The sequence below is a fragment of the Podarcis cretensis genome (genome assembly GCF_951804945.1).
Source record: "Podarcis cretensis genome assembly, chromosome: 2".
Classification (NCBI taxonomy): Eukaryota; Metazoa; Chordata; class Lepidosauria; order Squamata; family Lacertidae; genus Podarcis; species Podarcis cretensis.
The window spans coordinates 27,371,300-27,384,345 of NC_137171.1; the positions used below are offsets into that span (position 1 = coordinate 27,371,300).

The 13,046-nt window shown below is 47.8% G+C and overlaps 1 protein-coding gene across 9 annotated transcripts in view; it reads right to left on the reverse strand.

Moving 5' to 3' along the window:
- Positions 1-13,046, reverse strand: part of SDK2 (sidekick cell adhesion molecule 2) — a 337,529-nt gene that overhangs the window by 203,780 nt on the left and 120,703 nt on the right. The gene's annotated exons all lie outside the window — the stretch shown is intronic.

Consider the following 13,046-nt stretch of genomic DNA (forward strand, 5'->3'; position numbering starts at 1 on the left):
ACAGTGCCACCTGCATCCCTACAGCTTGATGGAAGTGGGGGAGAGTTTGTGGCTGCAATGGGTTAGTTTCTTTCTGAATTCTTTCAGCAAGGGAGGTGTGTCCTGTAGCACTAGAGTGTTGAGAGTGAAAACTTCAGCAAATCAGAGGGGGGAAACAGCCAGGCGCTGCTGCAGCTTGGGAGTTTTGGTGGGGAATCTTCACCTTGTTAGGCTTGTTAGGTCTTCACTTCTTTCAAAGGGCTGAATGAATTGCCTATGTTTCAAGTGCTACATCTTTCAGGGCACTCAGTAGGGGCAGCACGGCTCATTTCACTGCTCGAGATGAAACAAATATGCCTTCTCCCCCCCCCCATTGCTGTGCCCCCACCATGCCTCTCTCACCTGAATTGCACAGCGGTGCTGGCAAAGCACTACCTGCAATGTCAACTTCTGGTGAGATCTTATGCGCTCCATGAGATCTCGTGAGATTTCAGTGAAACCTTGCGAGATCTCACCAGAAACAGGTGCTGCTGAAAGGTGTGAGTTCTCTGTTGGCTTCTGCCACTCAAGGGCAGGCGACTTGCCCTATCTCATCGGTGGGTGTGACTTGGCACTCAGAACCACACCAAAAGTGGACATGGCAGATCCTGACCAGGTACGAACAAATAGATGCCAAACTTTGTTTTGTTTCTTGCCTGTGGCCTCTGATTTTGATTGGAACAGCGGTAACAACAGAAAGCTTCTTAAAGCCATTCCCCAGTATAAATCCCCCTAAAGCTATTATTTACTTCTTCTTTTTTATAGTTCAATGGGATAAAATGCAGATTCAATATAGGTACAGTGGTACCTTGGTTCTCGAACTTAATCCGTTCCGGAAGTCCATTCAACTCCCAAAACCGTTCAAAAAACAAGGTGCAGCTTTGGATTGGCTGCAGGAACTTCCTGTACTCAAGCAGAAGCCACGTCAGACATTCGCCTTCTGAAAAACGTTTGCAAACCAGAACACTTCCTTCCGGGTTTGCAGCATTCAGGAGCCGATTTGTTTGGGAGCCAAGCCATTCGGGAACCAAGGTACCACTGTACTTAAAATTCATCAGAGGAGACCAGAGCAGAGAGGAGTACAGTATATGGATGCCAAAATATCATGTGGTCCTGGAAAAAAACATATGCATGTACTTCACACTCTTTGTATAACAGACGCTGCCTTTCAGCTAATCTAGATGAAACATGGGCATAGGCTAGCAAAGGGAGGGAGGGAGGGAGGGAAGGAAGGAGGCTTCACATGTTCTTGGACCAACCAGGCAGGTCTATTTCAAGCTTACAGCTCTTAGCAGACCTGGTGGACACTTCACACTAACATTGGGAGGGGTGGGGAGGAATTTAGAGCACAGTGGCAGGCAAAGAGGGGCTCTTAACCCTTTCTCTGTACTCAATTTATCCTTCCCTGTCCCCCCCCCCCCGCCGCCCCCATACACACCCAGGTGAACTCCTTGCCTCCCAAGGCTAAAAGCTGCTTGCAGGGGGATGATCTGAAATGGATAAAAGGCAGGAGGGAGAAATGGGTGAAGCTGCTTCTCCCTCCCCTGTTTCTCCCACAACCTAATCACCGCTTCTGCAGCCCAGGGTAACGTATACCAGGATCCCACTTCCTATTTGCCCCCTTCCTGGTTTCTGATAGCAAGAGAGAGCAGACAGCGGCCTCAGATGCAGATTCCAGATTCTGGATGGTTTGCGTTGTTATTAAATATTTAAAGCTGTGGTCTGTGCGTGTGAAGAAACAGCGAGTTGCCAGGACTGCAAGTGCTCCTGGAAACAGTGTTAGAAACTTAGACATACAGTATAAGATAGGTGCCAAATGGCTCCTTATACCCAGGACATTTGGTGGCATGAAGTGAATTCTCTATTCTGGCCCTCCTCTCTCTCCTGGTCAGTGACTTCAGGTGGCTAGTAAGCATTGGGTTGCTAATATAATCATTATGTATATTACGTGAAAAACTCTGTGACAGAGAAGGGGGTGGGAAAAGAGAACGAAGAGGTCCGTGTGTATTCCATTCCATAAATTCCATCACTTTATAGGATAATCCCAACCGCTTAAATTCCTTGCTGCCTAAATCTTCACGGGTTCCCCCCACCCTCCAACCAAGTATCACTCCGAGACCTAGAATCCTGTTGTCCTCTTGGCCCTCAGCCACAACGACCGAGGGAAATTCAGATTTTCAACAGTCAGAAATGGCAGCACTGATAGTTGGAGCAATCCCATTCTCTGAAAGAGAATGCCTTGGGGGGCCACACAAAAGCCCTGCCTTTGCTGTCAAGCCCTTGCAGAATTTGCTTCCTCGGCCTGCCGTTCATCTCGCCTGATGAAGCAAGATTTTCCCTCTGCTAAATATAGCTCATTTGGCTGGAGCAAGTGTGAGCCCAGCTTCCCAGACACAACCTCCTTTGGCCAGGCTCCCAGCTTTACAGCTTATACACACACCCCTGGCCCCCACAAAGCTGCCAAAAACCCTCCCCACTGCTTTCATCAACTAGGCCCAAGCCATGTCCTTTTTTGAACATTGGAGAAGGAATCACAGAATGCTGCAGGGAGGGGAGGTGGACAAGCTGAATAGCTCAGCTGGTTAAAGCATGGTGCTCATCATGCCAAGGTTGCAGGCTTGATCCTTGAATGGGACAGCTGCATATTCCTGCATTGCAGGGGGTTGGGCTAAACGATCCTCAGGGTCCCTTCCAACTCTACAATTCTATGATTCTACATGTGAGGCCGGGAGGCAGATTGTACTGCCCAAACAGCACTGGTGAGGATCAGTGTGGATAGCACATGGCTGCATAAACATGCCCCGTTGTGCAACTTTAAAATCTATCCAATGCACTCGCAGAGGATAAGGATTAGGGTATTAATTGCTACTAGTTGTGATGGCTCCCATATCTCCAGCATCGAAGGTGGCATGCCACTGAATACCAGATGCTGGCGATCACGAGTTTGGACACAATGTAAGCTGCCAAGTTTCCCATTTCAGACAGACATGCAGAATAGAAATGTTTAAAACAAATATGCATATGAAGGCACATAAGCACAAGGTCCTACTTTCTACCCCAAGGCTCATTTCTTATCCCCGTATGCACATACCCATTCAAAAAAGGGGGTTCCCACTTCCTCCCTTGCACAAATATAGTATTGTGTGCACATGCATTCCAAAAGAATCAGTTTGGGTCCAAACGACTAAAAGTGGCAAAACAAGTAAGACCAGACTAATCAGGACATCTTCAGCAGCATCTCTAGCATGTAGTGAGAGAGAGGGAACGATTTCCCCATGTTCAAGTGTCTGAACTGGCCCCACTCTTGGCTATGGGCAACTTCTGATCAATAATAGAGTTTTGTATTTTGGAACACACTGTCAAAGAATACTGTGGATAACAATAGATGACTTTGGAAGTCAACACAGCCGCGAAAAAAAGAGAAAAATATAACGAGGCAAAAAGGAAGGATAAAAGGAAGCAAACTAGGACTTTGATTGAAGGTGAGCTGTGAATTCTGGACTTTCTAAAGCCCCAGATGTTCCAGACCTCATTCTCCATCTCACATGCTTCAGGGTTAAAGACCTGAAGCACCAAACAGTCACTGTTGGCTGCCGCCCCCTTCTGCTGTCTAACTAGCCCTCTGTTCCATGGCACGCCGATCAGTGCTCCAATACAAAGGCACACCAGGCCACGGTTCCTCTTTAACAAGCGGATGCTCAGGCTCTGCAAGAGGAAAAGCCAGGTGAGGAGACAAAGCCGGGACACAAAAGCCAAGGATGGGATCGTGCTGTGCCTTGTCTTCACTCTGGGGCTGGAGCAGCTTTGTATTGTGTACGCTACATTTTCTGCTTGTAAAATGTCAGCATGTGGTTAGGAGACACGAATGTTTCATCAGCTGTTGGGAAGGTAGTTATGCTGATTAAATGGCAGAGATTGTGTGCGTGTGCGAGAAAGATGCAAAACAGCATGCACAGGAGGGTTGGTTTTGCATGACCGTTCGTAAACAGAAGAGGCTACGCAGGTGAGTGTGTGTTTGATAGTGAATATGCAATTGGTGTGCAACACTCCACACTGTGCAAGATAATGCCATTGTGTGAATGCACTTACGTGAATGGGTAGAAGCAATGGCAAAATTGCATCCCATCGTTCTTGTTTGCAGAGAGGAGTTGCAGGCCATGGTTTCCTTCTTACCATGGAAAACTCCCTTCAATGGTGGGGTGGCTCCACCATTTTGAGAATAATAATAATAATAATAAATAATAATAATAATAATAATAATAATAATAATAATACCGTATATTTTGACCTATAGGACGCACTCCCCCCCCCAAAAAAAATGAAGGGCAAATGTGTGTGCGTCCTATGGGGCGAATGCAGGCTTTCGCTGAAGCCTGGAGAGCGAGAGGGGTCAGTGCGCACCGACCCCTCTCACTCTCCAGGCTTCAGGAAGCTCTCCGCAAGCCTTCGGAGCCTGGCGGGAGTTCCTGCCGGGCTCCCAGGGCTTGCAGACAGCAGCCTGCAGCCCGAAACCTGGGGAGCGCTCCGCAGCGCAGAGCTGGGCTTCCTGGGTTTCGGGCAACTATCTGCAAGCCTTCTGAGCCCAGCGGGAGTTCCCGCCAGGCTCCGAAGGCTTGCAGATAGCAGCCTGTTCTGGGGGCTGGGGTCGGGGGAAGCTCGGGCTTCCCCCACCCCAGCCCCATGGCTGGGGGGGGGATATTTCCCTCCCTTTATTCCCCCCCAAAAAAACTAGGTGCGCCCTATGGGCCGGTGCGCCCTATAGGGCGAAAAATATGATAATAATAATAATAATAATAATAATAATAATAATAATAATAATAATAAATTTTATTTATACCCTGCCCTCCCCAGCCAAGACCAGGCTTAGGGCGGCTAACACCAGATATAAAACAATTGATTGAAATACAACTTAAAAAACAAGATTAAAATACAACATTAAAAGAAGGGGCAAATACTGTATCTCTGGTAGGCTGGTCTAAGAATTGAGGCACGGTTGCCCAAACATGCCATTCACGTTCAGAAACTGGCTTTGTCCTGTAAAAAGTTCATGTGCAGCTCACATGCAGACAGCACATCCTGAAGTTCAAATACACATTACAAGTCACCACCATCTACAATATTTAAATTTACTATTAAATACAGCTCTGCTAATGCACAAGGCCAATTTAAAGAGCAGCAAGAGCAACAACAAAAAACCAAAACCAAAATCAGGTCCTTGCCCCAAGGATCCAAATACAAATTACCTTTCCCACTCTATCAAGGAATCCTGTGCAGATGATGTGAATTGTGGAGGAGCTTGTTAATGTGCTTCCTGGAGGAATATCATATCCAAATGAGGGCATTTGCAAAAAGGTACCTCTAAACTTTTACTTAAATTTTGATTCCCCAATAACATTCAAAACGACATCTCCTATGTCCGGTTGCTCCCCTCCACATGGATCATCAAGGTACACTTTGCCATTCTGCCTTATAGATAAGGTTCCCAACTCTCAATTTGAAGATAGTACACTTCTTTAAATACTTCTGGGACCAGGGAGCCATATTACAGGAGCCACTGTCATGTAGTCACTGCAGAGGCTGGTCTGACAGCCTATCACCGCATCACAGCCACCAGAGTGTAATGGCCAAGAGACTGAGTTTTGAAGGGTCATGGCTTAGTGTTGGAGCATCTCCAGGTAAGGCTGAGAGAGAACTCTGCCTAAGCTTCTATCTGTCTGTATAGAGTACATAGACAATGCTGAGCTAGATAGACATGACATTTCATGGCAGCCTATATCTTCTCTGATGCTCTACTCTCCATTCTCTATCAGCTTTCACATAGAATCATACAAACTAGCTACACGTTTGTAATGTTCCCAGTTTTAACTCTTAAAGCCTTACATTGTGTGGGATATTTAAGAGGGCACCTTTCTATATATCATAAATATGCAGGAATCCCATCCAATGGCTACTGAGCCTCACAGTGAAAGTAGACACAGTCAGGCAGAGTTTTTTCTGGACTTGGCTAATCAGGGAAGTCAGAACCATGGACAGCTCCCAGTGCACCAGCAGGCTGGAGCTCTCCTTCCTATTGCAGCTACCAAAGTATGTTGTCTCAGCAGAAAGCTGAAGCCTTCTGTAGGCCGATAAGGCATGCACTCTAGTTGGCCATGCCTGTCTGGAAGACCTAGTTGTATTTTTTTAAAGAGCCTTTGTCTGTTTTTGCACCCATTGCTTTCTGTGAGGTTGGGAAGGTGGCATCCAAGGATGTAGGTAAGGCCACATCCTCTGACAGGGAGCAAATGAGAGAAGGCACTGAAAGCTCTTGCCTGGATGAAGCAGTCAGCACTTCAAGCTCTTCTGATTATAACTTGGGGTACTGAGGTCATGGGTGATGACACCAGTTACTGCTGCTCCAAGCCCCTTGCCTCAAAGGCTCAGTTACTTTAATCGAGTTAAGGGAAGGAAGCAGACAATGGCGATAGGTGGTCCAGGGGCCTCACCAAAGCCTGTTTCTCTGCTGGGAAGTGAATGAGACTGGAAGTCCCCTAAGCCCCACCAGAAATTACACAAATGGCACCTATTTCCCACTGGGGTTTTTTGACTGCTAGGTCTAGTCCCTTCTCTGACAGATGAATGTACTTGTACGATTCTTTCTTATGGATTTATTGTAAGCAACTTAGAGCAAGCACCCAAACTTCTAAGTAAAGGAAATAAAACAAGGCATGGGATAACTCATTGTAAAGAGTTGTGCTTATTTGACTTCAGCCATAAATACAGTATAAAAATTTAATAAATGATAAGAAACATGTAGCCCAACTGCACTTCCTGCATGGTATCAGCACCAAGCCAAATCACACACACACACACACACACCACAACCCCCCCATACATTCCGATGGTGTTTCATAACAAACTCACATAATCAGTGAGACCCTGAGAATCAGCTAAGTAACAATATTGGGTAAGGGGAAGGGAACACCTCAGTGGTAGAGATTCAATCCATGGTGTATTCAGATACAGCTGGAAAAGACTCCCAGTCTGAAAACCGGGACAGCTGCTGCAGTCAGTGTTGGCAATACTGAGCTAAATGGACTGTTGGTCTGTCGTGGTATGAGGCAATTTCCTAGGTTCCTCTGAAATGGTAACACAGAAGGACAATTGCCACCAGAAGTGGGACACATATTTTGTCCCTATCCAGACATCCCACTCCCCCACCCCTCAAAAAATCATTATAAGGGGAAGCCAACCATGCAGCCCATGAACAGGATGGTGCAACAGGGTTGGGTGTTTTGACACACCCCTGTTTAGCATTGTAAACAAAGATATGGAACTCTGCATGGAGGAAAGCACGCAGAGGAGAGATTTTGCGTGGAAATGGGGAAAGAGTTAAGGAGTCCCTTTCCTTCACATCCCCCTCTTCCCTGCCTCTCTCTGGGCAAGGCTGCCTTTCATTTAAAAAATACGGTACATGCTTTGTTATTGCATTTGTGCCTAATGTATGGCCTGCCCCTGTGCGGACAGAGTATTCCAGGCACTCAAGCTGAAGTGCAGCCACACATCTGTGGTGGGAGAGGCTGGCCTTGGCAGGGACACAAAGGCTTCTGAGGGGTTCAGCGTTTCAAAGGGGGTTCCTTCCCTCAGCTCCTTTGTTGGAAAGTGGAAAAATTGCAAAAGTGGGGAAAAAAGAGAGCACTCCTTTTCCACCGCTCTAATCTCCCTCACTCACACAAACGCCACAGGCAAAATCTAACCTCAGTAAATATTTGCTAAAGCAGGAATAGAAGCCGGAGGGGAGTAAGTTGTTTAATTTTTATGCATTTGTTAAAAGTGAGAACATTAAAGGGAGAAGCGTGGGGCGGCTCACAGATGCAGCGGTTGGCGTTGGGGAAAGAGCTTTTCATACAGAGCCAGAGCCGGTGATCAGCTTCAGGGAAAGGTTTTATTTAGAGTCAAATTTCTTTAAGGTTCTTTTTTTAAGTGTGTGCATGTGTGTGTGCCCCATTTCATCACAGAGAAAAATGGGTGTGTGTGTGTTGAATTTAAAGCAAGAGGCACAGCGCAAGTTTTCCCAAATGAGTTAGCAAGACATCCCAGTCCTGACCATCAGTCACTCTAGTGTGTCCCCAACCCACTGTTATGAGTGAATATTTGCAGAGCTCGAGATGCTGTACGGAATGCACAAACAATAGAGTTCCTGGCTGGAAGGCTCATTAATACATTGCAGGCGGACAAAGCAGCGAAGTAGGGTCAAGGAAATGAACTGGTATGCGGGTGTGAGAGAGCAAGAGCAAGAGCGAGCGTGGATGCCAGCTGGTTAGGCATGGGTTAAAAGGATCCATGAAATGATTTGTTAAAGAAGTGGGCATGAGGGAAGTGGCTTTACAAAGAGAGAGCAAGTAGGTGGCAGGTAGATGGCCTAGGTGCCATGGCAGAAGACATTAAGGTGGACATGGGAGACGGAAGCAAAAGAGGGCAGATCAGAAATGAGCGCTTGCCTGAATCTCTCCTACTAACCTGGCCCTCGGAGCTGGCTGAACCTATTACTTCAGCTACGCACTGCAACTCTAAGTACTTCTACCTGGCAGCTGCCGCCACGGATTGATCTCTTTGTATGAAAGAGCTTCCCATTCCGACAGACGCCACCCAAAATGGAGCAAAGAAGAAGCCTGCGATGCTGCGGAGGAAAAGCAGGCAAATGGTGTGGCGAGCTACTTCACATGAATGGCTTAGCGCACGGTGACAGCTGTCACATGGAGTGCTGTAACAGCGCAGCTTCCGTGTGGCAGCTGTACCGCATGCAGCAACTTTTGGTGTGCCTTGCACAAACCCCTGGGCCAAACTATGTGGGCAAGATATGCTTTTCGCACCAAGCCCCGCTTCCAATCAGATGTCCAGATACAGGACAAAATAGCTACACTACCACTTCTCTTCATGAGAAGAGAAGACTCCTTTGAAAAGACCCTGATGTTGGGAAAGATTGAGGGCACAAGGAGAAGGGGACGACAGAGGACAAGATGGTTGGACAGTGTTCTTGAAGCTACCAGCATGAGTTTGACCAAACTGTGGGAGGCAGTGGAAGACAGGAGTGCCTGGCGTGCTCTGGTCCATGGGGTCACGAAGCGTTGGACACGACTAAACAACCACCAACACCACGACCACAGGCCTTTCAGGTCTCTATACCATCTGTATCACCCACTTGGCCCACCCACTTTGGGTAGAATTCAACATAACACTAAGTGGGTTATGTGTGCACAGAATAATATCTACTGTCAAATGTGACTTCCCCTTTTCTCCTCCCCCATGCTCCCCTAGACCTGTTCTGGGTTTCCCCTCAACTCTCCAGAGCAGTTTTAGGGGCCATGGGAAGCATACAGGTGTGGGGGAAGCCCTATTGCCCAAGAAGGCCTCATTCTGTGCATGCAACAACTTAGCTGAACTCTGCCCCATGTCCTTTATTCTCTGGCAGCTCCTCCAATAAGTGAAGAGCCAGCAGATTGACCTCTCTTCTCATCCATCCCATCTTGCCCCTGGCAAGCCTGCAACCAAGATGTTGCTTGACCTAATCCAGGTGTGGCTAACCTTTATCGAATCAAGAGTTTCACTGTCAGCAACCACATGCCAGCAATGCGAGTAGCATTTATCCACACAGACGTATATTCACACAGACCACAGACCCATACATTTACCACACATGAAGCACACAGGAACACTAGAACGTGGGTGGGGAGAAATGCTATCTTTTTTACTCTTAAGGAGCAGGCAGAGAGCTTTATCTCCCATCTCAGTGCTGTGGTGCTTAGCACTGTTATCAGCAGCAGAAGAACCCCCCCCCCCCTTTTGTGAAGTTCTCTAAAAGGACAAGAAGAGGGAGTATTTTACCTCCTAGTCTCAGTTGCAAGACTGCCTCACCTTAGGAGATTGCCATGCGTGCATATGTGTGCTGCATCGTGCCTGACACATCTGGTACCACCTATGAAGGTGGCACCTGGTTCTTGGCAGCACTGCATCCTGCCCCTCTCACTCCAGCTCCAGCACCGTCTGCTTGCTCAGCCCCTCCCTCCACTAGTTGGTCAAAGTCCTACCCTACTGTAATGAGGCTCTGCCTCTCCTTCTCTGACATCTGGAGTTGCAATGGAAGAACTGTCATCCTACATCCTTGGGTTCTAGTCTTCAAGCCCTACTTTCACTTCATCTCCATCCTCCTCCTCTTCCAATCATGGCCATAACTGAGTTACCCATGACCTTGCTGTAACCCTGATCAGAATTGTGTGTGTGCGCGTGCACGCGCGCACACATGTCCCTTGCACGTGCTATTTATTTATGCAAGTGATAGCAGTGCACTTCACATCTAGTTCCCCTTTGAAAAACAATTGTTTCAATTCCCATGCAAGTTTCTCAGGCTGCGCACTTCGCCTTTTAGAAACTCAAGTGGACAGGGAACTTTTTTTTTTAAGGGGAGGGGGCAACTACACAACTCTCCCTTCCACATGCATCCAGGCTATCCCCCCCCCCAACTATGTATAGACTGTATTTTGTAAAGCTGCCTTTGAAACAGGAATTGCAAGGTTATTCCCTCCCCATGCCCTACACAAAGGTTAAAGTGCAGCAGGGGCATGCTTTGAACTGCCTGCCTGGATAAGTCACCCAGATGGGCAGCTCCGCTCCTCCTCCATCTCCAGCAGTGCTAGCGTTCTGGTAGCCCTTGCTCAAGCTACCGAACAGCCACCTGAGTTCATTTCACAGCCTGAGGGGGTGTCTATGTAAGGAGGACATCAGAGCCCTTGTGGCCCAATTAGCACTCTCCAAAGCTGGTAAACAGCCAGAAATGTTCCCTCTACTGTTAAATCTCCCCCTACTGCACACCCAACATAGTAGCTCTACAGCACAGAAAGCTGGGCAAACTGTGGCTCTCTAAGAACACACGGTCCATCAGTCTGGCCTGCGAAGGGGACTGAGAACCCCAAGAGGTAGTTGCCCCTGTGGGTACCTTGCCCGCCTCTGCCGCTCATGGAGAAGTAGTGGCTTCGTGGGAACCTGCCACTGCAATTTTGCAGGCACTGCTGCACAAACCAAATAAGGGAGGCTTCATTGGCAGGCTAGCACCTTCCTGTTTCATCTCAGGTGGTGAAATGGGATGGGCTGCCCCTGAGAGGTAGTAAGAGGCAATTGATTTGGTAGGTGCCAGGGATTAAATGACTATGCTGAGTGTTTTAATCCCCCCCCTCTCCCCAACCCACAGAGAATGAATAGTACAGGTGTCAGTAAATCAAATGTATGCACGTTTCCCAGGCTAAACACTAGCCAGGATATTGACATTCAAAGCCGAACACCAGAACACGGCCAGGTGGCACAGCGACCTTGATTTCGGGAGGTGGGAAGCATGCCTCCAACATTTGAACTTCACAATTATTCTGCTGGCGATGAATTAGGAAACCTTTGTCTTCAAGGTCACTGGTTCAAATTCCCCTCCTTCTGTTCATCTCATGATTCATGAGGACTCAGGGAGAGAGGGCAGAGATGATGATGATTCACTCCACCAGACCCACTTGCTGTCCAAGAGCTGTTCGACACATTATGCAGAATGAAGAGGTAGACAACGGCAGCAGAATTGTGGACCACAGGGGTGTGATAATTTTGAATGAATACTGAATGTTGCTGCTGCTGCTGCTGTTGTTAAAACAAACAAACCTCCCTGTACAGTGGTATCTCGGGTTACATACGCTTCAGGTTACATATGCTTCAGGTTACAGACTCCGCTTACCCAGGAATAGTACCTCGGGTTAAAAACTTTGCTTCAGGATGAGAACAGAAATCGAGCAGGAGGCCCCATTAGCTTCAGGTTAAGAACAGTTTCAGTTTAGAACGGACCTCCGGAACGAATTAAGTACGTAACCAGAGGTACCACTGTATATTTTTACATTGGGTGGAGCACAGGGCTGGTCTAAACATAGGGGGAACAGAAACAATAGTAGAGTCTAGCATTCTGACACATGTATGGGGAAGCCTGCGACTCCCCAGATGTTGTTGTACTCCAAATCCCATCAGTCCCAGCGAAAATCTGCGAATGCACAGGATGATGGGACCATCTGGAGAGAGCGCATGCGCACGCGCGCACGCACACACACACCCTACTCTGCCACCTCAGTGTACTACCTCATTCTGCATAATGCTTGGGACATCTCTGATACCCCACTGCTCAAGCCAATGCAATATTATGCCCATAAGCCAATTGCACCATTGTCCTGACTACTTGTGGCCCGGGGGGGTGGGGGTGGGGAATCTCTCCTCCGGCTGTTACTGTTGGTTTCTGCTCTCTTCACTGTGCAGCGAAAGGCTTGTCACAAGACAATGTTTACATTCCAGTCAGAGTACTGTTGGGTTTTCTCACGGGAAAGGGAGACTGGATGTGACGTACACTGGTTTCCTGTTTTTCACTGTTCTCACTGTGATTCTCTCCGTGCCTTAGAGGAGAGAGGATGCCTTTTCTGCTCTGGCAGAGGCAAGATGTTTTTCTGTAATCTACCAGCTTTGAAATGTAAATAAAGCAATATAGAGTATGTACACGTATTCCTCATCATTCCGCTGTGCACAGGACACTATAAATCAACATTTTTGGTTATGGCCCATTTTCTCCTCTTTGTGAGCACCTATGTAGCCCCAAGTGCTTTTCAACAGCTGGGACTGGGGTACTGTGGGCGGTCCTCCTAGTTTCAGAGGTGCAAAGGTGGAGTGGATGTCATTGTTCTGGCCTGTTTTCCTCTGCCTCCCTCTGAGATTTCCTTGATGTGTGAATTGCTGGGAGAGTGAAAGCCTTGTATGCTCTTACTACAGGAAGGGGGGGGGGACAACACCACTGGAAGGGAAAACCAGAGCAAAACAACATGATATACATGAGGATGCAAAGATATTTGCAATGGGGAGATGGGGAGGCATTGTCAGAGGACTGCCATCGCCTCCAGTGGAGCGGAGGAGGAAGGGGGTAGCCAGGCGAGGGGAGGGCTTGAAGATGCTACAGAGAGCCCAAGCGCCTCATCTAGCCCGGCTGG